At 42.4% G+C, this 26,791-nt stretch overlaps 1 pseudogene across 1 annotated transcript in view; it reads left to right on the top strand.

Annotated features, from left to right (window-relative positions):
• The window catches only part of LOC310993228 (E3 ubiquitin-protein ligase TRIM71-like), a 21,947-nt pseudogene extending 1,415 nt beyond the window's left edge, over positions 1–20,532 (top strand). Inside the window, exons 3-11 of the transcript XR_014596494.1 lie at positions 4,371–4,494; positions 6,907–6,918; positions 7,111–7,227; positions 8,244–8,255; positions 8,561–8,695; positions 12,245–12,488; positions 13,198–13,693; positions 14,526–14,667; positions 14,936–20,532. The product of XR_014596494.1 is annotated as an E3 ubiquitin-protein ligase TRIM71-like (transcript). The remainder of the gene's footprint in view (positions 1–4,370; positions 4,495–6,906; positions 6,919–7,110; positions 7,228–8,243; positions 8,256–8,560; positions 8,696–12,244; positions 12,489–13,197; positions 13,694–14,525; positions 14,668–14,935) is intronic.
• The last annotated feature ends 6,259 nt before the right edge of the window (positions 20,533–26,791 follow it).

Genomic DNA, 26,791 nt, shown 5'->3' with positions numbered 1-26,791 from the left:
TTCTCCAGCGTATTTGTTCGATATTAGTTTTCGTGGAAGTCTGTGCTCTCTTAAGTGCACTTCTATTTTATTAGTTGTTTTAAGGATATTTATTTTTTTACTTTTAAATGTATAAAATGTAAAAAAAAAAAAAAAAAAAAAGTTGAAATATCCACTATAATTAGCAATTTTCTGTAAGAGGCATCTTAAAATTATTCTGCACCAGCAACAAAGATAAAGAGATATCCCTTTCATTTATGACAAGACATTTCCAAACCCACACAAACACAACACAGGTGGGTGTGTCTAAGTGTAAATTCTTAATGGGGAGCATAATGGCCAGAGAAGAAGAATGAGAAACATCCGGTGCACTAATGAAATACAATAACTCACTTCCCCAGCGTAGCTGAGCCCTGCTGCTCAGAGTTTTATAGCTGGTGATGGGATGTTGGTTCCAGGCCGTCTGCAGCAGCAAAAACACACAGCACACATCGAGCTTGAATTTCACTTTGTGTGTATTGTGCGTCTGTGTTTTGTTGTGCATTTTGCACGTCCCTCAGCATGCGCGTGTATATTTAGTCAGAGTGTGTTGAATGTTAATGTGCGATAAATAAATTCTGGAGGTAGGTCAGCTCTGACTGACTGAAGGCCTCCCTCCTGGGTGTTCTCTGAGGAATTTACAACTTTGTTAGCGTGACACCACGCCTATTTCACATCTTTTTAACTTGTTCTTCACATTTTTGTGTCACGTGCACTGGAAGTGTCTGGTGTTTTCTTACATGTGTGAGGGTCTCTGGCGTGTCCAGTGCATGGCATGGCTGTGAAAAGCCTGGTCTCTTCCAGCAGCACATGTGTAACACAGCCGCAGTATTCCTGGCTTCCTGTTTTGGGATGATGTGTTTTACTCGCAGACTGACAAAACATTTGTGATGAATTGATTTAACATGGCACAAAAGTGTGTAGCATACTGTTATGTGCACCCCACAGTGACGGACACAGAGAAGGCCCATACAAACGGATAGGCCTGATGGAACAAACAGGCCTTTCTGCATCATTTTTGTTTTTCTCTTCTGTCTCACATGGGTGTTGTGATGCGTCTCTAGTTTTCAAATTAAAAGCTCTCTGTAGAGCCACACAGCCCGGGCCGTCACTGGAAAATGTATATTGGGGGAATGGCTGTTGAAGCTTGTTAATGATGGATTTGAAAGGGAGAAACTGATAAAAGACGGAGGCAGGCAGGGAAGGGACTGGATCCTTTCATGAAGACCTCTGGGAAGAGCCGATGTCCTGTGTGAGTCAATAATATTGGCTAGTTTTCCAAGAGGTCGTTGTGTTATGTAATCTACAACCTTGTGTGCACAAGCCGGTGTGTTTCACCTCAAGGACCGTGGAGCTGTTGATGATACATAGACTGCAGATCGCATTGATAGATCAAGATATTTGAAAACCTGCAGCTATTTGTCGTAGGATCTAGTTCAGTGAAACAAGACTCCAGTGTCTGCAGTATCCTGTTGTTTGTCATTTCTCCTATAAACATGAGATCATACACAAGATATTATTGATTTGATCTCGATATGGCCCATATAAAATCTTATGTGTAATATAGATGTCTGAATAAATTGAGATCATTTTTCTCCCATTCAGTTGATCTATTTAATGTGCTGTATCCAATGTGTGTATATAGCTATAATATAATTTCAACTGTTTGGTCCAAACAGGATAACTTGCCAGTTAGTCATGACCTCAGGTTTAGTGGTAGTTGTCAGGGCAACAACATGGCTTGAAATGAACATTGGGTAGTATAGGGAAGGTATGGTTCATCTGATTCAACAGAGTCATTCATATATTTTACAATATTTCAGTCCAATCATTTGTAGTTCAAACAAGTGAAAGGAAAACGGATAAATGCATAAAATCACGTGTATACCTTTTACACACTTTCACAAATATCCACACAGAGAAATCTCCCACATACAACTGAAATGTATTCGAGTGGTTTCAACTCCACATGGAAGTTTCTCTCTTAAAAATTTTAGGAGGTCATGCACAGGAAAATCATCCACCCAACTATTAGATATTGTTCCTTTTTTTTTTTTTTTTTTACCGTCAGTCTCACTTTTTCTGACTGTTTGTCTGAAGTGAGTAAACGTTAAATCAGCGTTTGCTTCGGCGAGGGATGAGGATCTTTCTTAATATCAAACCCAATAGCTGCCACTCGGAGCAAACCAAACTGCCTTGAATGGCCGGCTGTTGTTCATTTGGTTGCTCAGGGCAACTGTAACTACATGCTCGGAGTAAATTAGCAAATTTTATTGGACGCAACCTGCCACAGTGTTCCATGTGTTGGGCGTAATAAAGATGATTAGCAATTTTCCATTAGCTTTAGCTGAGGCCCCTCTGCTGCTCGCCAGGCCTACAACCCTGACAGTTGAGCAAGTCAGCGTTTTCACGTCAGAAAGCCGTTTCCTATTGCTGTTAAAATTAATAGCGGAGTAAACAACCGTCAGGTAATCGTCAATACTGGAGGTCCCTTCATTTGATGATCTAAACACTGCTGATCTCGGTCCTTTTAAATATTATGAGTCCATCCTGTCCTTGTACCATCAATCTGCCTGTCCCTCCCCCTCTCCCCCCATCTGCTTCAGCCCTGTGTGTCCATCACAAGCTACCCTCCACCTTCCTCCTCCACTCCAGCCCGGCTGCATTCCTCGCTTTTGTACGTCCGTCCCCTTGGAATTTAGGGGATGTGGATGGGGGTGGGATAGGACAGGAGGAGAGAGAGAGAGAGAGAGGAGCGGGACAAAGATCTGTGGCAGGGTGTAGTAGAGAAGCAGAAGGAGAGATTGTAGAAAAAAAGACAAGGAGAAAAGGATCCAAGGGAAACTTAAAGAGAAAGAAGGAGGAAATCAGATAAAGGTGTGTGTGTGTGTGTGTGTGTGTGGTGTGTGTGTGTGTGTGTGTGTGTGTGTGTGTGTGTGTGTGTGTCTCATTAGATTATGCAGCTCCCCAGGGGAACTGCTATTATTGATGGATTGATTGCAGGCCCCTCCCCATCCACTCAGGTCTCCTGCTATTGGAGGCCATTGATCCGATGTCTCTTTGGGATATGATGACCAGTGCATATTTAATTAGCCTTCATTACACCAATCAGCATTCATACAAGGGGTTTTAAAGCAAGCTTAGGGTCTTTTCAACAAAAGGTTAAATGACATTTACTCTTCTTATCCCAGGGGGGCGGGAGACTTTTTTTTTGTCAACCAGAGCTGCTGTTTTAATCCATCTGTCATGCACATACCACGCATCATCATGGCAATACACAGGAGCTCGATTTAATCTAAGAAAAGACACATTAAGTCGTTTTCAGGTAAAGCTACACATTTTGCAATAGAGCCGCCAACTGTGAGATATTGGGTGAGAACTGGTTTGAAAAATGTGAGATGGGGGTAAAATCCTCATACAGCCCTCATCCCCAGATGTCTAGAGTGGATATTGATCCAGGTTTGGTGGCCTTTAGTCCTTCCTTGCTTCCTTTAGCCCTGTGTTTTGGAAGAGAGAAGCTCTCTAGGGTGCTGAAGGCTGAATGATCCACCCTGGAAACACATGCATATGGATGACTTGATTATCATTCAGCGTTTTTCTCATTAATTAGCTTTGTGTGTGTGTGTGTGTATGTGAGAGAGAGAGAGAGGGCTGGTGAGGGCAAACACTTAAACTTTGTGATTAATGTGTTCACCCCTTCTGTTTCATTTGTCAGCCTTCAGTGACTGGCAACAGTAAAAACACAGCAGTGAGTCACAGGGAGAAGTGGGATGATGACAGATGTGTGTTTGTGTCTTGTTTTAGTAAACACTGTCTATTATCATATTACTGCTGGTCAATACCGCAGCAGCAGTTGTTGTGGGTCTGAAGAAGAGTAAATTACAGGTCAATATTTACCGCTGCTTTGAGGTCACCTTGGACTATTTTATTCACAGTGTGGAATTTAAAATATTTCTTAAGCTCTTCTCAGTGTTCGTTGACTATTCACGCTTTTTAAGTGGAAGCATTAAAGCTAGGGCTGAACAGTTGGTCAAAATATCAAAGTAATGTATTAATAATGAACATTTTTATACCCCCACTGATGAGACATCAAAGGCTGCAATTGCAAAGACACATTTTCTATTATGAATTTGAAGATTAAAGTTAAATGTTTTGGTTTCTCAGTTCGACCTATTTGATTCTGAGGGAAAAGAATCAGTGATTTGTCAGTTGTTGGTAGCATCAGACATTCTAATTAATGAAGTTTGTATCCAAACTGGTTCAAGCTGTCGTTCACAAAATGGACTAACTAATGGATCCGTGTTCCCAGGTGTTCCTGTTCTTCTGTGAAACTGCTCGGTGCCCATCTGCAGGGAGTGCAGCGTGGGCCGTCACATGGGCCACACCTTCGTTTACCTGCAAGACGCCGTGCAGGACTGCAGAGCCATCACCATCCAGCTGTTGGCAGATGCACAGCAGGGACGACAGGCCGTGCAGGTGAGACAGGACCTGAGCAGGAAAATGTCCCCCAGTCGTTTATTCATTTTCTTATTTTGTTTGCCCGTTCTACCCTTAAGGCGAGGACAAGACTGTTCAACCTGTATAGAAACAACTCCCAGTACTGGTGTTATATTGGATATGTACCGGATTGGTGTTTGTGCTTTATGATGTTAAGAATTAGCATAAATCAATCTCAGAGAACATAGAAACAAGGCCAGATGTTGTTTTAGTTGTCCTGTGTCTCTTCATAAGACTCTAATGGGTCAAATGATTTAGGTTTTTGCTAAACAAAGGGAAAATCTCCCTGCCACAATCCTCTGAGGTTCCCATAAAAGACCATCCTTATGAAGGTCAAACCACACAAATCGACACTCATCCATCTCCCGAAGAGAGTAAGGAGAAGCCGCCGAGAGCAGCTGTGTCTCTCCGTCGTCCCTCAGCACAGAGTGCCCGGCTATTAGAGGTGATCAGCTTGAATGTGTTTGAGAGTGACCAGTCTGGGCTGCTGGGAAGCTGGGGTATAGAGGTGTCCAGCTGGCCTGAAAAAAGGGGGTGGGACGCACGGGGTGAGGTCTGGCGGGGGCAGGGCTGAAGGTCAAGGGGAGGAGGAGTAGAGAGGAGGATGGGGGACGGGGAGATGAGGCATTAAAGGATTCAGAGAAAGGGAAAAATTCCACTCCTCGTTTTAAGATGTGGAATACTCTGCCCTCCCCTCATTCACTCCCTCGTAACCCCCCCACCACCCCACACCTCTTACTCTCACTACCACACACACACACACACACACACACACAAACACACACACACACACCACACACACACACTCTGCCTCTCTTCATTTACGTAATTATGAATGGGGTGGCCTCCCCCTTTAGTTTACAGCTCATACAATGGCACATGAAAGAGTGGAGAAAAGATGAGAGGTTTCACAAACAGTTTGATCTCCATTGATCAGTCTAGGTTTGTCCATACGATGACGCATATCACCGACCTGAATGGAATCGTTTAACCTGTGCTTATTAATTAGTCAACAGAAAAAGACAGAAAAATAAGCAGCAGATTTCCTAGTTGTACTCATGTCTCATCACTGTCTACTCCTGAACTGAAACTCAATAATAATAATGGGACAATTTAAATTCAAAATTAATTTGGTATACAATAATTTTCTACCTTTAACTCCAGTCATGAATGTATGTAACTCAGATTTATTGAGTCATGCTGCACCTACAGTCATCACACTGAATCAGTAATAATGTGAAGAATGGGGATGTCACTATTATAGATTTTCTTTGTATGATTATTGTCAGAGTAACAATCACAGTATTACGATTATCACGATTATTATGCATTAATTAATTTCACAACACTATTAAGGTGTAAAATCAAATAGTCAAAATATAAATTACATTAACTAATTATTTTACACAAAATATTTTAAGTATCTATCAAAATATGACCAATTATTATTCCCCCAGGATAATATTCAAGTTATTAATTTTCGTCTATAACAAATGTTTAAGTTCATTTTAATGTTTTTTTTTTTATTACAAATGACACACTAACATTCTACCAATTCAATGTTATGTTCTGTTATGATCTGCCTCTATGGTTCCGATTTTTTGGAAAGTGACAGCATTTATAGCTTTACGATTAATTAATTGTGGTGTCTACTGTGATTAATGTGAAAACGAGTAATCGTGACATCCCTAGTGAAGAACTATTTTGAATTTGTCACCACAGATGGACAAATGGTTGATGAGGTTTGCAGACTCTGTATGATGCAAAACCTTTAAATAAAGTTTAGCTAAAATCAATTTGAACAAATACCAATTCTTGTGAAATTAATTTTATATGTTATATAAACATTTTATATACTGAACAATAACAACAAATACCATTCAGATACTTATTGTGCTGCGGTCTTGGAGATAACCTATAGTGGGGCAGTTATAGGTCACATGCACACATTCATGGTTCTGCTTTGCCCGTGTTGTGACCCTTGGTAAAGACTTGACTGAAACATGAAACACTAGGTGTTGCTCTGAGGTCAGGTGACACGTACTATCCCCTCAGCGGAGCTCGTGCCTCACCTATCGCTCTCTTGGTTTGACCGTCCTCTGACTTTGTACCTTAATGGATGGGGAGTTAAATCACCCTGGGTGTTCTTCAAATTCCAAGATATCGAGCGCGGGCCTTCTAAGGTCAACGCCGGACTCAAGGCCACATGCAGCAACGTTTCAGACGCGACCAGGTCTCACAGCTTAAACCCGATCACCATAACCAACAGAATCAAGTCAACAGCTGCGTGTTTCATGTAATGAAAAGAAGATCCAGGATATATTATGCGCAGCTGAGTCATCTGGTAATACCTGGTGATGGTCGGTGTGAGTCTGTCTGTTTCTGTCCCAGGTCGCCACCATAGTAAGTGCTGACGCCAGATAATACGTAAACACACAAACACACCCCTGTCCCCTGAGGTAGGAAATTTCCATCCACTCCACACCCCCACTTATCTTGCCTGACCCCCTGACCCTGGACTTGTGACCTCGTGGTTGGCCAGAGCTCTTTTCTCTGCGGTGTGATTGGTCAGTTTGGCCCTCTTTGTGCTCCAAGCTGTGCTCTTCTGAGAACATGGAGAAAAAGACGGAAATAGAGAAGATGGCGACGCTGTGGCAGGGAGAGAGAGAGAGAGAGATCATGAGGCAAGAAGGAAAGGACAGAAAACAAAGTGTGAGAAGAAGTATGAAAAAGCATCTGAGCCGAATAAGGGGCAAAAATGGAGGAAGGAGAAGACAAACATGGAGGGATAGGAATAAATTAATACAATCTCATTAGAAAAGACATTTATGAGCAGCTGGACAAAGATAGTGACTTACCTCCTTCTTCCTTGTCCCAATTCAGAAAGTATGCCTTCCCTGCTGTTCCCTCTCTGGGGGCCTGATATAGTTGACCCTTTAGCTGCCGGCCTCAAATGGCTAGGTGAAAGAGAAAAGGACATGCTGCCAGGCTTTGTTTGTGACGTGTGCAGTGGGGGTGGGTGCGGTATGTGTCTTGAGACAAGGGGTTGCAGATCATGACCTGTAGAGGTTTAGGTGACCTTTGATCCCTGCGGCCAATATCACAAAGGAAGCCTTATCCCACCTCCCCTTCGTCCCTGTGAGGTCCGGTTCACCCTGTGACCTCCCCGAAAACGCAGAGGAAAAGCCAGATAAAACACATGGGGGGAGGAGGGAGGGAGACAAAGAGAGAAATGTGAATCAGCCCTAAATTGTTGGTGTAAAAAAGTAAATCTGTGTGGCCTAAAATTCCACCTTGGTTTTTTACAAAGGTGATGAAGAAACTTTATGTTTCATTGTCGTTTCGGTTGTACAACACCATCCTGTGAGAGAGATCCCTGCTCAGCACACACATAGTCCAACTATACACACAAGACCAAAAGTAACTTAACATTTTGACACTGCATCGCCTGGATAATGGTACCAAAATCAAAAACATTGGTTATACATATATTTACATTTTTATTCCTTAAAGCAGTTGTTAAATAAAGAATGGCTCATGCACTTTTAAATATATGCATGTTATAGACATTTTTTGCATTTCTGTGAAAAGGAAAACCTGCTTTTTAATCTTAAAGTGCACACAATGAGTGAGTGAGTGAGGGTTTAGTCCAGTAGGAAGCTGCGTCATTCTGTGCAGCGTGAAGTGACTTCCTATTCCTGACCCATGTTTCCTTTTCCCTTGTGAAGGCGCCGCTCAATGTGAGAAAGGAATAGATCACAAATAAAGAGCAGGTGTTGCCAGGAAGATGTCACATTCAGTGTCGTTTCATTTAATGTTTCCTGATCCCCTGCATCCTGTCGCTGGAGGTCATCCGTATCCCATCTGAGCCATAAAACAGAGCGGCAGCGTTGTGTGTTAGAGCCCAGATATTCCTGTCTGATCCCCCTCCACTGCAGACTGACACCACGATGCAGCCACTGTCTCTCTTTCTGTGTCACTATTTAAATATTGACTCATTTTCTGCCGTATCAGTGAGGTCAATTCTCCGTGTTTTGTTTCCCAGCTGAGCATGGAGAAAGTCCAGGCCATGGCCGAGCAAGTGGAGATCAAGGCGAAGGTGGTGCAGACTGAGGTGAAGGCCCTTGTTCTGAGACACAAGAAGGCACTGGAGGAGCGGGAGTGTGAACTACTGTGGAAGGTGAGCTGCCTCTTCCATGTTGATCAGAGTCCAGTCAATGTTTGTTTTACAAACCTGTTTTCTGTTTTGTTCTGCCCGGCCACTGGTTTTCAGGTCTCTGTGGTACGACTGGCCAATAACTAACAGGCACAGTGTTTTCTCCACTTTTCACCCAGGTGCTAATGAACTGTTCTGTTGACAAAGGACTGTTGTTGTGGCACTCTCAGAGCAGGGTTGTTATCACGGCTGCAGTGACAGTGAGATTCTTAAATGGATTGACACCCATGTCAAAAAGGCAGATAATTAGCCTTAGCTCTATTGAAAAGCATCTGAATGGGAGCCAGGTCCTGCATTATGCAAAATATCTTTATCACAGTTAAAACGTTCCAAAATATTTTCAAGATGTGACAAAAATATTTTAAATATTTTAGCCTCCACTTGTGAGATGGTGAGCCGTCACATTCAAGCTTATAGTAGAGTCATACGCTTGTCACTAAAAGTTAATTAAGCCTAGCTTAAGCCAACCAAATCAAGGAGCCAGCTGTTGAGCTCACAGTTTGGTTTCAGTTTGCTCTTTAGAAACCCTCTGCAAGGGCCTCGCAGGTTTAAGGTTACCCTGAGAAGAAGAGGGTTTTTGGTGAAGAAAGATTCTTTCACTTGGAGGCCCCTCACCCCTGGATAACCAGGCTCCCAAATCCCCAAATTGTAGGCAATAAATGAATAATGACAAATGTCACAAAAAGGACACAGCAGGACATACATTGTAAGTCAAGTTTCTAACAGTATGAGTCTGCAAACATAAAATTGCCTTCATATGATCCGTGGCTGAAACCAGATATTAACGTGTGCATGTGCATTTATACATTTACGTACACGTGCAAATCTGTTGCTTTGTTCCTGGCCGAACAAAAACCAGTAATTTAATGGAGCGCCCACCAGGCCACCGCTCTGTTTCTCCCCCCTCCCACAGAAAACAGGTTCGGTGACATTGTAAAAACTGATCTAAGTCTTACTCCTCAGGACCTCAGAGCTTTGTGTGTGTGTGTGTGTGTGTGTGTGTGTGTTGTGTGTGTGTGTGAGCGTGTGTGCAGGTCAAAGTGTCACAAAGAAGCTTCTCATTTACCCATGTTCCCTCTTTAATCCTTTTTACACCACTACAGGACTCGCTCTCTTTATCCCTGGCCTGATAAAGCCATTATAGGCAACCATAACACACAACACACACACACACACACACACACACCCCCGACCTGTTCACTGACTGGTATACATTTCATGAATTTGAATGCCTAGCTTATAGAGGTAGGTGACAATGTGGTGCGCTGTAAGCAGGTTTTACAGTGCTCACTTTGAGTCTGCACATGTGAACTCTACACTTGATTAAAAAATTCAGGCTGTGTATAAAAGCTGAGTGTGAAGATGGAGGTGCTGATTCTGTGCCTGTGGTGGAAGTAGGAGGCTGTCGTGCTGTTGGTTATCATCTAACGCTTTTGTTATTTGAGTCATTTTGTGTGATGGAGAGACCCCTGCTGTTACAAAACACTCAACTATAACAAAATAAATTTATAAAAAGAAAAGAAACATTTTAATTGTCACTACATACAGCTTTTCTTACACTGTAATAAACTGAATATTCTTTGACACTGAGTTAGCCGATGGAACAAAACATTTATTGTAAAGACGTGGTACTATGGAAACCAGTGTAATATGCGAGGCCACTTCTCCAGTGTAAAAAGGTTGGTTAAACCTCCAAACATACACAGTATTTATGTTATTTTTTAAAGTATATTTCTGGGCTTGTAGGCCTTTTTTTTTTTTTTTTGCTCGGACAGCTGTAGAGAGACAGAAATGGGGAGACAGAGAGGGGAATGACACGCAGCAAAGGGCCACTGGTAGATCCGAACAGGGCCGCAGCAGCGGGGACTGTAGCCTCTACATGGGGCGGCTGCTCTACCCACTGAGCTAACGACGCCCCAGTACACGGTATTTTTAAACAAGTCTGCTGGTGCTCGCTGACATCCTGTTCTTTAGGCTGGTGTGATGGTCACCTGTGTTGACAGGAAAAACAGAAAGCGAGGCAGGAAGGTGCTGCGCCGTGACTCAGCCACGTGTCAACAAACTAGATTCTGACGTGACGGTGCAGGCGCCGAATGTGACTCATGGGTAAAGCATAAGACTGTAAATGCGTCTGAAATCTGGGGCGTGTTTTGTGAATGTATAAGACAGCAGTTGTGGCATGTGATGTTGTAAGCCATAGGAAGTTTTTGCATTGCAGAACATTGAGGCGTCCTTTTCTTTGAAATACATACCATCTCTGGCATCGAGTGTTGCAACAGAGGAACTAAACTAGTCATCTGTCCATCAGGAGGCCTAACTTACTTGAGTCTTTGTTCTCAGTGACTATAAAGTGTAACTCAAAGTCTCACAGATGCAAATTGCAGTTCCACTTATGTCAAGGATTAACAAAAGACTTCTCTCTTTTGGACCCTTTGTTTTTTTCAGAGTCTCTCCTACTATCAGAAGTCCCTCAACCATAGAGGCCGTCAGCCTATTGTGTTGTCCTCTTATTGTTAGGTGACGTTAAGTAAAAGCCAGTCCCTGCTTCTCAGGTTCTGCACCCTCTTTAATGCTTTATTCTCACTGACTCTACTGTAACTTTATCCTGCTTCTCATGATAACAGAAATGTGTCACAGCTAAGTGTTGGTTGGCCTTTTTTTTTTCACTTTGCCAGACACTTACACAGATACACTTTGTGTATGTTGTACATTGTTTCTTTAATGTCTGCTGCTGCTCTGTTTTTCACAGAGGTGTTACAGAACAGACATATATGATGTCCTTTGATTTGATCAAGTGTTGGATCAGTGTATAATTCAGATATTTTGTATGACCTTGTCTTAAATGTTTTATGTGATTGAATTTCAAGTGACACAAATAAAGGTGAAGTAAGTTTTCATACTAGTGACAAAAATGATTGGCTGCTACATAAATGTATAGGTTTACCATGGAGATGATTTTACTATACCCGTGCCACCATCTAAACCTCTATGCAAGTCCACTTGTATATGAATCTAATACTCTCAGTGATGCTTATGACTTGTTCAGTCTCAGTTCTCTCCACCTGACCCAGTTTCCACTGGATTCATTGGTTAATACTGACAAACTGTTACCTAATCAACATGGATAAGCAGGAAACTGGCTCCATGTGAAACACTTTTCTTCTTCTTTCTGAATATCAGGCAGACTTGCTTCAGTGAGCACACTGCTGCCACCCAGTGGGCAGACCTGCTGTGACCGAGTCTTGTCTCCATCACTTTAATCTGGGCTGTCAGTTTTGAAACTTTTGTTGAGTTATTTGATTGGATTGTTTTACATTTTCACCACAACCCAGGAATACTTTGATTTAATTCAAATTCAAGAAACTTTTGCAACACTGCCTGTGTTGTGGCGCCTGGACGGATTTTGCAATGACACATCAATGAAACATCTAAACCATGTATTAACTTAGTGAAACAGGTGACAGTAAACGTGTGATCTGGTCGTTTATCTCCATATTCTTTGTCTCCTCTTAGGTGGAGAAGATCCGTCAGGTGAAGGCCAAGTCTCTGTACCTGGCAAGTGGAGAAGCTGCACCAGAGTCTGACCAAGTTGGACAGCACCATCGCTGCCGTCAGCCAGGTGCTGGACGAGGGCCGCCACCTGGACGTGCTGCTGGCCAGGGAGCGAATGCTCACCCAGATCCACGAACTGAAGGCCCTCCGCGGCCTGCTTCAGCCCCAGGAGGACGACCGCTTCATGTTCACTCCTCCAGACCAGGTGAGTGCTCAAAGTGGTCAAGTCTTTAAGATGAGATGCCTTTCACCAGATATAATTACATTTACTCACCCTGGTCTATTACTAGTTGTAAGTCCATGTCATAACCAGTGATGGGAATGACAGCGAAATAAGGGCATTGCTTTTTTCAGTAACGAGTAATCAAAACAGTTCCCGTTTCCCCCGTTATAAAGCTGTTATGACAATAAAATGTGCCGTTCCTTTGTCCCATCAGAAATAATACACCTGTTTAAGGGTAGGACACATTTTTTTCAGTTCATCAACTGGTTGGAAAAAAGCTGTTTATCTGGAACTAACCAACTGACTCAGTACTCCTCAACACAGGCAGGCTCCGCGTCGAGCTGTATCACTCCGCCTATCAGCTGTTTAGATCAGCAGCGTGTGGAGGAGGCGGAGTGATACGATGCATCGTGGAGCCTGTCTGTGTTGAGGAGTACTGAGGAGTTGGTTAGTGCACTAGTTGGATAAACGGGGGTTAGGGAGAGGAGGCCAGGTAGTTTGACATATTTGAGCATTTTATAAAGAAGTAACGCAATAGTTACTTTCCATGTGATTCATTACTTTTATCATGTAGTAATTCAGTTACTAACTCGGTTACTTTTGGGGGAAAGTAAGTAGAAACTATAATAATTCCTTTTTAAAGTAACGTGCCCAATACTGGTCATAACTTCCTCCATCACCGTCCCCACAGGCTCTGCACATCGCCATCCAGGCCATGGGCCTGATCAGCAGTGGAGCCTTTGCCCCGGTCACCAAAGCCCACGGCGAGGGTCTGAAAAGTGCACTTCGTGGCAAGCCCACCTCCTTTACTGTGATCGGGTACGACCACGACGGCGAGCCCCGTCTCTCCGGCGGGGACGCGGTGTCCGCGATCGTCATGTCGGTGGGCGACGGCAGCCTGTCTGCGGCGGAGGTGACGGACCACCAGAACGGCTCCTACACCGTCAGCTACGCGCCCAAAAGCGAGGGGGAGCACCTGGTGTCGGCGCTGGTGTGTAACCAGCACATCCAGGCAGCCCCTTCAAGGTGATCGTCAAGTCGGGCGGAGCTACGGCGCCCTGGGCTCCCAAGTCTCGTCCTTCGGGTGCGAGGGGGAGGGAGACGGTCAGCTCTGCCGCCCCTGGGGCATCAGCGTGGACAAGGAGGGATACGTGGTGGTGGCGGATCGCAGCAAACAACGTATACAGGTACAGCACGGCCCTTTGTCTCTCTGATCAAGTTCTCTGTATCTGCTGGTGTCGAATCAATTTTCTTTTACAGCACTTATGAAAATGATGAGAAACTTTTGATGAGAAATGAATTAAGCCATTAGATGCAGCTAAAGCAAATATAAAGAAGTCTATTTTATTTTCATTATTCAAGACTCTCAATGCAACTCTGTCGTTGTCTTCTCTCTACTCTCACATGTTACTGTCTGTCTCTACTCAGCATGACAAATAGATGCCCCAGAGATCTGCACTTGTATTGCATTTAGAGTGGTTCTATGAAGTTTATCATTCTCTCATTAATCATTAGTTAATGCTGGCTTCACACTGTTGATTTTTCTGCTGAAGTGTTTATGTAGCAGAGAGTCTGCTTAGCAAACTTTGAGCTGGAATGCACATGAATCTAATTTCCTCCTACTTTCTTTCTTCCATGACCACACACACACACACATATATGCAAACGCTGTAGCCACTGAAATGATGAAAACAGGCAATAAATGAATTACTGCCATTTCAGCATTTAATAGAACAAAATGCCAGTATTTTGGACGGCTTACTGTACATTCATGTTCTTGAGTCGTATCCAACAACTGTGGTACTAAATGCTGAAAATATTTATTGCACTATACAGTTCCTATAAAAAGCCAAGCAGAGAGTCTGCAGTATGTAAAAAAAAAAATAAAAAATAAAAAACTTCAGAGGCTGGCCTTCCTATTTAACAAGCAGCCTCATGTTAACACTTTAGATCAGAGCTTGTTCATCGTGATGGTTCTAATGTAAACATTAAAAAAAAATGTCCCCCCTCCCTCTCCAGATATTCAAGCCTTGTGGTGCCTTCCACCCATAAGTTTGGCTCTCTGGGTTCTCGGCCCGGTCAGTTTGATCGTCCAGCTGGGGTTGCATGTGACAGTCAGAGACGAATCATTGTGGCTGATAAGGACAATCACCGTGTGCAGGTATGAAAACCCATTTAATCAAAACTACTCCTACTCTGTGATGTTGCACAATAGCTGAAGTCCATCGTTTCATATTTGTCAGAAGGTCTCAAAGCCACAAGAAAGTTGTGGGAAAAAAGTAAAGTTGTGTAAGTTATAAAAGCATGTTGGCTTCTGATACTTTGTAAACCCATATATACATGTATAAACACATGGCTCCTCATGCTTACTCTCCCCGTGCTCCACATGTAAACACAATGGGCTTTAAGACATTTGCTTTGTCTGACAGGTGTTTACTTTTGAGGGCCAGTTCCTGCTGAGTTTGGGGAAAAGGGTACCAAGAATGGGGCAGTTCAACTATCCCTGGGATGTGGCTGTCAACTCCGAGGGTAAGATCCTAGTCTCAGACACCAGGAACCACCGTGTGCAGCTCTTCGCCCCCGACGGCTCTTTCCTCAACAAGTACGGCTTTGAAGGGGCCCTGTGGAAACACTTTGACTCTCCCAGAGGAGTGGCCTTCAACCACGAAGACCACTGGTCGTGACCGACTTCAACAACCACCGGCTCCTGGTCATCCGGCCGGACTGCCAGCTCGGCTCGCTTCCTGGGCTCGGAGGGCACCGGGAACGGGCAGTTTCCTACGGCCCCAGGGCGTCGCCGTGGACCAGGAGAACCGCATCATCGTGGCGGACTCCCGCAACCACCGAGTCCAAGTGTTTGAGCCCAACGGGAACTTCTTATGCAAATTTGGCACACAGGGGAGTGGCTTTGGACAGATGGATCGCCCCTCCGGTGTGGCTGTGACACCCGACGGAGTCATTGTGGTCGTCGACTTTGGAAATAATCGCATCCTCAAATTCTAAACAAATTTCTCTCCCTCCGTTTGACCTTTTTGCAGTTTTTTCGATGAAGGAAACGGAGGAGAGAGAATGAATCAACCGACACAACAGGAGGAGAGCTCGGAGAGGATTGAGAGCACGTTGAAATGAAGGGAAATTAAAACTATAGATGATTTTTTTTTGTTTACATTGATATTCTCCAAATCAGATATCTGTGGTATGTATGACAAAGGGGACCTCTACAAATTGATAATCAGTAGAAAAAGAGCCATATTTCCCTTCCTCGGTCTCAGCTGCTCTGAATTCTCTCTCTACACTCTCCTTGAGTATCCATCTCAGGGAATTTCTCACTTTTCTTGAAATCTTAACCCTCTGCTCCACACCTACCTCATTTAGCTCTTATGAATGTACTCATAGTCGGTGAGCAGAGGTTTTAGTCGTGAAGTTTTACAAAGAAGAAAGTCTAACTCTATAGTTTGTTATTTAAGAGAGACAAAAAAGAATGGACTCTTCAGTTGATATTTGCACAGGATTAATGGATTCTTGCTGTGCTTTTTTTGAAATATGAGTTAAAGTGAACCTCCTGAATGTTGTTGCTGAGACAATACTCAGACCACTGTAGAGGCTGCATGATTTATTCTCATTAGAAGGCTTCGCTGGAAGAGGAAACTATGGTACAGTAGTGTCCTTTTCATGTTTTAGACTAGTTAGTGTTTGGCTTGTGCATCGATCCTTGTCTCTTTCTTTGTGGCTCTGTGGAGTTTGTAGTGTCATGACAGCCTAAGAAGAGTGTGCAAAGCGATGCCAAACTTTATAGAATCAAAATTAGCTCAGGTCACGGTAGGACTGATTTAAAAGGATCAGTACTTTTCAGGCTCTCCCTCTAGCTTTACTGACTAACGCTGATTTGAGGAAAAAATTGATGAGCTAAAATATAAAGTTCGGGAATCAATCAAAAATGATCCCCAAAAATCCCCCCAAAATAAGCCCTGTAATAAAATTACCCAAACTGTTTGATCACCCACACACACACCCTTACTCCAAACCGTGTCCCATTAGACTGGATGAACTTTTGGACAGAGTAAGACAACCTGTGTTGTCACTATCCAGTCAGCTGCATAAACAACTAAGATGCAAAGATTTGTATGCAAGAAGAGCAGCATTTCCTCCAGAAGAGAGGACCCACCAAAGGATTTTAGAGAAATATCTTCCAAGATCTGGATCTATTAGTGATCTTAATGTAGAGATTTAATCATATAATGGAATGACACCTTTTTAATGAGGCCTGCTGTGTGACAAAAGCCTCACAAGTAGATTTGGCCGTCCAGAGGACATTAATGACATCAAATTACAGACCTTCACACCATTACAATCCTCTGGATTTAGATTGTGGTTGAAAGCCACTCCCCTCAGCCCCGGGGCCTGTAGTCCAGTCCAGTTTAGCCCCGCCCTATTTATTGTTGCGCGGAGCTGTGGACACATCTCCAGCGCTAGTGGGCCGATTCCTCTAAAGATTGAGGTCTATATACCTACTGGAGTCAACCAAAGTTAGAATCTCTGCACAATGGCCAACTGTAGATTTGGCAATTAAAGAAACTAACCCCTCCCCCTCTTAATTTTTTTTTCTTCTAAATAATCAATGTTGCTGGGAAGTCTGAAGTTCACAAAACTTACAGAGTTGAGTTCATAGCACTGTCCTTGTTAGGCTGAGGAGAATAAAGTGTGCTTCGGTTATTGTGCATGAGTACTTTGACTAGAACAGAGGATACCCGCACCAAAGAAAACCCCCTTTCTCCCCATTGCGTCGTATCGCATCAGCCCATCAAATGATTCCCCCGTCTTTTCAATATTAGGACACTCTGTAGGCTCCAAGTAGCATCTCGTATTAGCCTTGTTTTCCAGTCTAATCTTATTAATAGATAGTTACTCTTTGTGGTGAAAGCATTGTGGGGTTTTAAATCCCCTTGCCCTTTGTTCAATCTGTGTCCCACTGGAAGCACTAAGACAATTAAGGCTCTGCCAGCCACTTCCTTAGCCTAGCAAAGAACCCTGGGACCCATGAAAAGAGTCACCGACAGGCTCTCCCCTCTGAGGAGAGGGTCCGTTTGCACATGATCAGGATTTACATCCTCATATCTTAGATATCCTGTACCTCAGCGTTCATTTGACCTCCTTTTCTCGTATACCTCAACTCCTGAATACCTCAAGTATGTCACTCAATAGCTACTGTGCATTTTAACATTCAAATACCTCAACTTGTTACTCTCATTCTGAATACCTCATTTGTACTCTTTTATTTAAGCATACCTCATCGGATATTTATGCATTACAGATATACCTCATTCTTTGAATCTTCGTGTGTTACAGTGCAGTACATGTCCCATAGCTCTAGGACCAAAGATCATGGTACTGTTTCAAGTTGCATTAAAAAAACTTACATCATGGTCATCGCTCCATCTCGCAGCCCTGAACAGATTTTTTCGATTTGTTGCATCTACTGTAAATTGCCTGGTAAACTATGCCTTTTTTTATCACCAAGAAACCAAATATTTCAGAGGAAAGCATTGTGCCAAATGATCTGTGAGCGTTCTGTGCCAAACAGGGCTGGCATCTGGACCACGCTGTAGTGACGATAAATGTCACTGGACCATTATATCATAGATACAGAAGTTCAGCCAGAGCAGCCGGGGACAAATCCTCGCTCTCTGACTGGATGCGCTTAAGAGGGCTGTGCCCCGTTTATCTTTACCTCATGATGATGATGATGATGATGATGATGATGATGATGAACATGCAGATTCCATTCGTACTTTGTTACTGTGCGCGAGGGGTGATGGAAAGAGGAAACAGCCTCTTTTAAAAGAGTTAAAAAACACTTTGAACGCACAAGTACGATTTCAGCACAATTTACTGATTTCTCAGTGTGGATTTTCAGACGCTTGATGTTGCTTAAACTAAACCACTCTGGCTGTGGTTCAAACAAACACATCAGAGGATTATTACACCTAGTGGCGACATCAGGCAGTGAGCCAGTCTCAGTCTACACACCCTGCTGCTTTGAACCCAACACCTAGTTTCACCAGTAAGATTCTTTTTCTTTTTTTTTTGTTGGTTTTCAGTATTACTCTGTGAAATGTTCATTCATGTTGCATCAGTTTTTTTGTTTTGTTTTTTTAATTAAGATTGCAGAATTCTATCTTTAAGATTCTTAGGTCTTCACTCTTAAAGAGGAAAAATTTATTTTAAACTTTTTTTTTTTTTTTTTTCATTTTGTTGCATGCTTTAAAAAGTCCTTGTATTATACTGACGTCTCTCAGATAGGTGTTGAAAACTCAGAAGGGGTGGGTTAGGTGACTATTGGGATGATTTTACCAAAATATATACCCAAAGATGTGTATGTGTGTGTTAATGTTGCATTGGATGGAATTAACCTTTGACCTTGGCGATTGTATTTCCTGTTCTCTAGAGGCTCCGCAGAGCACAAAGCTGTCGAGCCAGCCAGGCCTCGGTCGCTGACAGACAGTGGAGGCAGAGTTTTGACATCACTGCCCCTCCACCACTAGTGCTTAATTTTCTTTAACTCCCTCTTATATGCGTAACATGGGTAGATATATTAACACGTTGTCCTTTCACACTCGAGCCCCGTAACCTGCAGAGGCCGCCGAAGCCTCCTGCCGAGTGTAGATGTACCTCTCCGACTATGAATCCATAAGGCGGCCATTTTGTGTTTTGACCTTGTAACAGGAACTCTCACTGTCATGTGAGAAGCAGCTAAGTTTCTCCAGCACCAACGAGTAATCATCTCCCCTCCTCGTCTGTATAAAAAATCCAGGAAGTGCGGTGACGGCTGCCGAGCATGTGATCAGTTCACTGCACTCCTGCTCGCTAGTTTTTTTTTTTTTTCTGGCCTCTCACTGCTTAAGAGAGAGAAAAAGCAAAGCTGCACCAGGTGACATGTGCAAGGTCGTAGACCTCCTTTTAATGATTGTATATTCTAAAGAGAGAAACTAAAGGAAGAAAGGAAGAAAAAGGTTTGAAAAATTTAGAAAGGAAAAAAAAAAAAAACTCAGGTAGTTCTCAGCAGCCCTGCTCTACAGGTGTCTCATTGAAACTTGTCCCGTAGTGATGATGTAATGACTTTTTCCCCCCTTGTTATGACCTCTCAGTACTAGTCCGATTCCTTTGTGTCCATTTACATATTATAAAAACAAATTATTTCTCAATCTGAAAAAAAAATAATATTTTGATTAGTTTCCCCTGATTAATCTTTGTTTTCTTTTATTTTTCTGGCCAATTCTCGTTTTATCTTTTACAAAAAAGTACAAATGCTTCTCACCACTTGATGCTCATTGGTCCTTTTAGAATGTATTTTGTAAAGAAAAGGGTTAGATGGGATCTTGTTGATGCTCGCTCGCTACATCCAGCTGCTGGGAGCTTCACAAGACACAACAGAGACGCACAACACACTCACCTCATGGCTCCGAGTCCTCGCTATATGTTCCACACCAGCAATATTTAAGGTGGAATCATGTATTTTAGTGGAACATGCAGCACTGTGTTCATTTATAAACCAGCTTTAACATCAGCTGGGATGTTTGGCCCTGAGGTGGTTTGAGCTCATCTTGTCGTCACTCATGTCTCGCGTTGTGTCCTGCTCTCCCAGCAGCAGGATGTGTGTGGAGTGGGCGTTGTGTTTGTGCGCTGCATCTCTGTTGTCTGAGCAGAATCCACTGAATGTATCCTCCTCACAGTCCAAGAGGCAGGGAGAGCCAGTGTGGCCAGCTGAGTTTAGATGGGTGCTGCTGGCGCTTCCTCATCCATGCCGCTGTGTGTGTGTGTGTGTGTGTGTGTGTGTGTGTGCGCGCGCGTGTCTGTGAAAACCCTGTGTGTGTATGCGTGTGTGTGTTTGCCAGCACACTTCCCTCCCTCTTAACACACACTCACATACTGTGCTGAGTGGAAGTGCATATGTCAGGTCTTCAGTCTAAATAAGGCAAAGGAGACTATAATATATTGGCCACCTGCTGCTCTCTGTACTCTGTGGACTTTAAACATTTCCTATGCAGTTTTTTTGTCTTTCTTTTTGTTTTGTTTACACTTAAATAAAGTTGTATTTCTTTGACTTCAATTGTGTGTCTCTTTTTTTGCTCTTAAACTGCACAAATGTATAATGAAACTTATTCATATTTCACATTACATCCCACACACAATGTAACCATGAGAGTCATGTGTGTGTGTGTTTAGTCCACAACTCTTTCACAGGCCACTCCTGATCCCCCTCGAAGGCTGCTTCATTGTCTCTCAGTGCAAAGAGGACAGAAGGTAATCTGTGCCTCATTTTGTGTTTTCTTAGTCTGTTGTCAGTTCATATAATTGACACAGCAAACAGCCAAAGTTGCTAAAGACAGACAGACAAACACTCTGTTGCTTCACAGCGAGTCCGAAATTAGTTTGGACAGTGACTGGTTTGACTGGGGGAAGAAAGTTGGCATTCCTCATGTTGTGAGAAAATTGCACTTAGTCTGTTGAATTTCAAAGCACTAGGATTAAGAGAGAAGACAGACACATTATGAAGGCATGCAGCTATGTAGAAAATGTGTTTTATGTTTGTGCTTTAAAAAAAGAAAAGAAAACTGATATGTTTTTTCTTAAGCTTGTGATTTGCAAGAGGGAGTGCATTTACATTTACTCATTTGACAGATGCTTTTATTCAAAGCAACTTTCAAATGAGCAGTAGGAGACCTCAGCACTAAGTGCACCAAAGTGCATGGTCAGGCGTGTTTGGGTGCTGGAGGTGAGAGAGAGACGGGCTTTTAAGAAATCCTAAAGAACCACTTTCAAATATGTCAAGATTAATTTCTCAGACCTTAAACTGAACTGAGGCCAGTCCAGTTTAATCCACAGTTGGCAGCCCTCAAACGCTGCTAAGCATCATGGGAAAACACGAAACGGTTTAACATCGCAACACTTTATGGGTTGATCTGGATTCAAAGCAAAAAGCCTGAAAAACCTTCAATAACACTGTTTTAAACTGCTCTTGCCATACAGTATCAGTTACATTTATTTTAGAAAACACCATATGATTTAATTTTTTTTTAATCTAATAGATTGAACCGTTAAATTTTACATGGGCCTATCAGGCGAAGGTTTCCTGCTGTTTTGACTCATGGGACTTTTCAACAAAACAAAAACATGACCTCATGTACATCTACATGGGTAAGTGCATGGCAGACTGTCGACCCCCTCTAGTGGAGATGACAGGAAGAGAAGAAGAAGAACCATGTGTTTCCACTTGGCTGCCATAAGAGAGGTCAGAGGTCAGCGAAGAGCTGGAGGCTGTTTGGCCTCTTGTTCAACCTCTTGTCAGCTGGTTACATATTGGTAAAAATATACCTCCAGTTAGACTTTAACATATTGTGTGCCTGTAGATGGAAACAGGCTGCTCTGCTTTGTAAACGTTGTCATGTCAACGATATGTCGATAAAAAAAAAAAAAAGGTGGAAACAGAAGAGACTGGCTGGGCATTTATAAAACAACACCAGACATGCTGCTCTAGCTGCACATGCTGGTAGTACAGCAGCCTGTTTTTCTCTGTACTAGTTTTCATTATTTGTTCATTCTACATGGGTTTATTAAGTCATTTTATAAATAATACTTGAGCCTAACACCTATGTATGCATCTTAACAAGGTCCATGAAAAGAATATAGTGGTCTCATGAATATGAGACAGACCTTCATCAGGTAGTCTTACAATGTACAAATAAAGAGCATCTTAAATAAGCTGGGTGACCCAAATGAACCAATCAAATTTTCACAAAAAGATGATCATACTAATATAAAATAAAATCACAGCATGGCACTCTCGGTCAGCAACATGAATAGACAATTAAATGTATAGAGCCTATAAATGACGCTTACAATGACAAGTGGCATATAGGACAGCCTATATATTTACAAAACTGGTACCAAAGTGGGAGCTATAGAAAAATATCTAGAAAAATATTTAAAAAAAATTCCTAAAGGTAAGTCCCTGAGCTGGACATAAGCAGAGACAGAGTAAGGCAATTTATTATTATAGATTATTTGTACGATGTAGTAGGGATGTGGGGATCTATGGGTATAAGTGTAACCTATATCCATGTATAGGCCTAGTAAAAGTAAAAAAAAACAAAACAACAACAACAGATAAATCACTCAGCCTTGATGATTTCTTGAGGTCATCATCATCATAGGTGTTTCCCACCGGGGACAGTTTGACAATGAAAAGCACAGCTGTTACAAATAATGATGCTCTGTAGTGCACCAGCACTACGTCAGAGACTTCACTGCTGCACTCTGCACAGGTGTCATTAATTAACATAATTAATGACACCTGTGCTCTCCCTTGTGTTCACCAAAGGCTTCACAGTTACAGTTTTTCTCAGTCGCTTTGGTGCTAATCTCAGATCAGAATGAAAGTTCTCATAACTATAGTTCAACCTCCACAACATGTAGTCATTTGTCCACATCATAGTAGCAGTTTCTCCTTCCTCTGAACAAATTGCAAAGCTTTTGGACATGTATCAGTTGCTCTCATACAATTCTCTGCTGTTTTACAACATTATCATTTGTTTATGTCATGTCAGTCAAAATGAACTATACTTTTGAACGCTGAATAGTCTTTCCCTAAAAAACTAATAGTCCTCATTTCATTGCTTGAGTCATTACATACAAAATTGTTGAACTAGTTTTCAAAATCTGTCAAACTAATTTTAAATGTTGGGAGAAACACTGTGAATTCAATGATTCAAACATTTACAGTAAGGAACAACAGGTATGTATGGTATTGGACAGTAATTCAGCACTAAACAATCTGCACTGCTGTCATTGTGTCAGGCATTACTGTAAGATACAGTGGGACATTTACATTTAGACTCACAGCTTCACTAGAGAACAGATTTACTGTATTGTAATGTATTACAGCAACCACAGTAAAGATTTCCCATCTTTACAGTACGGTACTGCACTACAGCATTTTATAAGTAGGAAGCACTTTGACAGTATTGTACACTACAGTAATAATGGTTGATGCAGTACATGTACTGTACATTACTGTAATTTTACTCTGCATCACATAGGATTACAAGACAACCTCACAGAGGTGGAAGAGACTGAGCCCATTACAAACAATGGCATAAGGTTGAAAGAGATACAATGTAAGGATGACATTACTGTATCTTTGGGAATATTGAATCTGTTTCAATCGCTACAATTGACAGAGTTATGTAGATGAAAATGGAACGTCTGGATGTGCAGGAATGATTTACAGTACTCTGTAGGTTCACTTACTATACTGCAACATTGTTTACGTAAAGTTGTACCCAAAGAGTGTTTCTTATGTTTGTTGTAGATGACTGTAGTGTATTTTTCCTTTGCACAATGCTGTGAACCAGAATTGCAAAGAGCATATGCAGTAGAAATGTGAAACATACATATTCAGTATCTCCACTAAATACAATAATGTGTAACTTTACTGTAGTTTTCACATGGCTGTACAAGTAGTGTATAGTGCTGTCTGGAGCATTTTCAGGTATCATCACTTTTTGCATTGGAAAACACTTAGAGAATAAAGTGTCCTAATGAAAACATGACAAAGCCATGTGACTACCTTGTTCATAAACGATGGTGTCAGGACTTCTCATTTTGACGACACTGACAGTTTCATTGACATGAGTACTTGCTTTTGAGGGATGGACAATCCATTTTGAGCAAGTGACGCGCTTTTGCAGGTCATCCACTAGGTTTTGCAGTTTGCAATAATTGGTCTGAGAAATGCACTAACTGTTGTGCAAATGTTAAGAGTGATGTGAGAAAAGCACCAAAGCGACTGAGAAAAACTGTAAAGTGAGTTGGAGTTGGATCATCATGACCTGAGGCAAATCCCCCCCAACAGCCACATGGAGGGTTAACAGACTCAGGTGTAGTTCCCTGCCTCCACAACTTGATGTCAGCAGTGCTACATTTCACATTTCACCCTGAGAGAAACACCGTGGGCTAATTATTCTGGAGTGGATCTGTGGCGGCTCACAAGGAGGACTTGATAAGAAAGTAAGCTGTGTGAAATATGCTGTGGAGCATCTGCTTGATTGAGATCTCTTGCCGTGAAGTGTATCTTTCCAGCACTCAGGTAAAGAGAAGAGGTGGTGTGGAGGAAGGGGTGGCCAATGAGAAAAGTGGCTGTTTGGGTAGAGATGAGTCGTGAGCCGCAGGTTTTTGCAAAATTACAATGACAAGGCACGACACAGCGCCTGTGATCAAACACAACAGCCGGCTGGTGGGGCCTGTGAACATCTCCCGAGCGCCGAGTGGAGGAAAGCAGGAGCCAGGGAGTACCTGTACGTGCGAGGCCCCAACAGATGGCTGGGAGGTCCAGTTGGTGTGTGTTTGTGTTGATGCCTGCATCCACTCTGTGTGTATGGGTACACGGCTCTCAGAGGAGCCAATTAGCTGCAGCAGACTGAGAAGGCACCGCAGAGCAGGGATATCTGGTTTGTTTCGCTTTGGTGGTGTTAGTCAGCTTTGGTCACCAAAGAGCTGGATGATGTGTTCACAGTTTCGTGTCTGCAGCCTTTACATCCTGGACAAATACAAAGACATGATGAAATAAATTACTTGTAAAAAATTATTGTCCACAGTTTTGGAGATTCTTATAACCATTGTGAGTAAATTCCAAGATTTTTTGGTATTTCAAAATTCCTTCATCTCTTTTTAGCTACTTTGTTATTACATTTTAGTTTCAGAACCTCATGGTTCATTATTAATCCGACAGCTGCATGGTGAGCTCCTGTTTGCAAAGAAAATGAAAATTAGATCGTCATTTTACTATTTTCTTTAAGGGCAACATTGTAAAATGCTTAAGAGGTAACCGTTTACTGTTGTGACTGCCACACACAGCAGTTCAGGCAAGTTAGCAGGGTTGTTAACCCTGCAGAAACTGTTGTTTTTGTCCACTGGGTGACAGCAGCTAGAAATCACGAGCACAACACTGATGTATTATCAACTTTTTGGCTGATGCAAATGGTGAAGTTATTAGGAAACAGTAGATTATTTACGTATCCAACAGATTCAGAGCATCTTGTTTTTTTTGTTTTTTTTGTCATTAGCATCGCAAGCAACACCAAAGAGTTAGATGAAGAGAAGAGTCCTATGGGGTGAAAACATACTGTAGCCTACTTCTGTATTACATATTATCTGTAATTAAATGTCTGGGTTTTAGAGAACTGGACCCAGATTCAGACAGAGAAAAATGGCCATGACTTTAAATAAATAAATAATAAATCTTTCACAATAATTTAGTTTTGACAAATATAAAAATTCACTGTACCACTAACTTCTTGTTTACATTTTTTCTTGGTGCATTCAGTTCATTTTTTTTAATGAATTATCAAACAATGGTTTCTTATATAGGCTACAGTAAAACATCTTGGAGTAAATATGAATACATTAATGACAGAAACATTTCTAGGTGAAAAAGCTGACCACAAAATTATTCCTAAACTTTGTGTCAGACAGAACAGAGGGCTTTGCTGTTCTTTCTACATTAACCTGAGGCACAGAGGCGTGGGTGTATTTGACCGACCCCTCCCGTACAGAGCGTGGCGTGTGGCTGCTGACGAAGGCTTGACGCTAAGGCGTGATGGAGGGCGTGACGTAGTCGTGACTCCGACATCAAGTATGTAATCCTCCAGAGGTGCCTTCAAACCCATGTAAACCCGGGGTCCTGAGGAGAGTCATCCCTCCGTTGAGGAGGTGTCAGAAAAGAGGAGGGGGGGGGGGGGGGGGGGGGGGGGCAGATGTGAGGCATCAGCAGCAGCAGAGGGAGCGAGACAGACTGAAAGAGATAGACATTGATTTTGTCTTGTATTTCTCTTCAAAGACTTTTCAAGCACATTGACTCCAACTCACAGCCAAGAAGTGTTTACGCTCTGTCTCATCATGGAGGAAACCAGAAAACAACCCTGCACACCAGATAACAAGGCCTTTCACCCACAGACATAACAACATGCAAAGTGAAAAGACAAAAAAAAAATGTTTTTGTTGATGGATGTTCTGGATTTGATGGACAGTATTGATGTGAATGTCAATACATCATGCCTATATGTCTGTAGTGTCATATATACTGTGTGTTGTGTCAGTCTTTTTTTTCATGCATGTTGTCACACCATGAACAGAGCTGTGGACAGACGCGTACAGACAGATTCAGCTCTGCAGGGAGCTGGGGATAAGGTGTTAAAACCATCCTTATGTCTAGCAGCGACTGTTGTTTA

The sequence above is a fragment of the Trachurus trachurus genome, assembly GCF_905171665.1.
Source record: "Trachurus trachurus genome assembly, chromosome: 11".
Taxonomy (NCBI): Eukaryota; Metazoa; Chordata; class Actinopteri; order Carangiformes; family Carangidae; genus Trachurus; species Trachurus trachurus.
Note: the sequence above shows the minus strand (reverse complement) of the source record. Positions and strands in the feature narration are given on the sequence as shown.